Here is a 2,255-nt window from a genome sequence, read left to right as displayed (position 1 = left end):
GGGGAGGATGTTTCTCTCGCGGTAGAAATGCTGTAATGCTATTGGCTGAGATTCTTGTTTATATATTTAGTTTAAATATTTAGTTCTCCATTTTGGGAAATGTTTTACTTATTTGCTTTCTGGATGAGAAGATTAATAACTGTCTCATTTGTCTGTCTATCTAATATCAGCCAAACATCAGGTTAGCTTAGCTTAGTAGAAAGACTTCTGGAGCTTCCTCGAGTTTCCGATTGTTGCTTGGTAACTGATAAAAGACAGCGAATGGACGTTAATGTCAGGGATTTTTGTATGAATACAAAGACAAACAGGATATCTTTTCTAATGAACTTTAGAGGTGGATATTGTTTGGGATGGAGCTTGCCCCCATTTCCGGTCACTGTGCCAAGCTAAGCTAGCCGGCTTTAATGTTTCATTTTTTACACATAGTAACAAACTTCTTGAGTTATAGCTAAATCTCTGCCATAAACCAAATTGGTGTAACGTTACATCCAAATTTGTCTAACTATTCCTTTTAACAGGCATAAATTAATGGGACTTTCAAAAAAAGTCATATTTAGGTAGCCTACACTTACAGTAGCCTACTGTGCAAGTCTTAGGCAGGTGTGAAAAAACTAAGAATGCTTTCAAAAATATAAATGATTGTTTATTTTGATCAATTAACAAAATGCTAAGAGAGCGAACAAAAGAAAAATAATACTAATAATCACAACAATATTTGGTGTTACGACCCCTTTGCCTTCAAACAAGCATCAATTCTTAAAAGGTACGCTTGCGAAAAGCCGGCAATGTTGAGGATCGTAGACGCAGTGGTTGACCAAGGAAACCTAGTGCAGCAGATGAAAAACACTTCAAACTTATTTCCCTTTGAAATCGGAAGATATCAAACTGGCAGAAACCAGTGGGACCCAGGCACACCCACCTAGTCCGAGAGGTCTGGCCAGAAGTGGTCTTTATGGAAGAGCTGCAGCCAAATTGCCGACATAGAAGAGGGAAACCAGTTGGGGTGGAAACCAGTAGGGGTATAACAGCGGTACCGAAAGTCGTATAAAGCGGCAGTCCTATTAGATTATGACTGTGTCAGATAAAAGCAAATGCCTTGCAGTGTAAGGTGGTAAAATATGTGGACAGTTTTTACAGGGAAACATCCCACGAATTTGAAAGTCTACATTTCAGAAACGAACCTATGTTTTTGTTGTTATGACCTTTTTGAATCCCCGACAAATAACCAATATTCCAAAAAACTAAAACTAATAAAAACATTTTCTAAAACTAAACTAGCAAACCCGCTTTAAAAACTAATTAAAACTAACTGAATTTAAAAGCAAAAAGTAAAAACGAATGAAAAATGTAAATCTATAACAACCTTGGTTTGGTAGGCTACTAAAACTGAACCCAGCTTTAATGATAAAACTACCCCTTTATGGACACGCAATATATTTATTAAGATCTGTTTTATGACAAACGTTTGATTCATGTTCTTTAACTTTCGTCAACTTTAATACGAAGCAATAAGCAGAACATCTTCAAAAAGTAAAACCCCTGACTGATATTAATGCCTGGTGCGATTTTACGATGTGTTGTCAGTTTTTCATTTACTGTTATGGATTACCTTTAATGTCCAAATCTAAAAGAAAAAAGCTCCACAGATGTTATGCCATTTGGAGTTCATCAACACTACACTGGAATGAAAATTCTGTGTTACTAACCTTTTTCTTTTTGACATCATACGGTACCTGCATTCAAATGTTAGGAGGAGGAGCAAATAATTTCTTTCTCACTTATGACTAAAAGATACGAGAGAAACTTGTATGTACAGTGCCTATTAAAAGTAGTATACCCTAGCCAGCTGTTCCTTTTACAGCATTTACTCAATTTAGACTTAAAGGCCTTTGATGGTCAAAGTCAAAACGGTTCTAAAAAATTACATTTTTGCATAAGTATTCATCCCCTCCAAGTCTGTACTGTCAGAACATAGAAAGAAGAAGGGAAAACATGACTATACAATGTTAGGCTATCTTAATAGTCAGCCAAGGTTACTGAAAAGATTCACAGGAGACATAAAAATGCAAAGAGCACAGAATAAATCTGACTAGAAGAGATCAAGGTGACAGCAATAAGATGGAAAGCGTGCCGTTTGAACAAAGCAGACTTGTCATTTGGGACAATTTGAAAGCAGCCCACCCTTTCTGCCATCTTGACAACTGATGGGCATTTCAATGAAATATGACATTGATCAGGGTGATGCAGCTAGCTGC

The sequence above is a fragment of the Etheostoma cragini genome, chromosome 6 (genome assembly GCF_013103735.1).
Source record: "Etheostoma cragini isolate CJK2018 chromosome 6, CSU_Ecrag_1.0, whole genome shotgun sequence".
NCBI lineage: Eukaryota > Metazoa > Chordata > Actinopteri > Perciformes > Percidae > Etheostoma > Etheostoma cragini.
Note: the sequence above shows the minus strand (reverse complement) of the source record.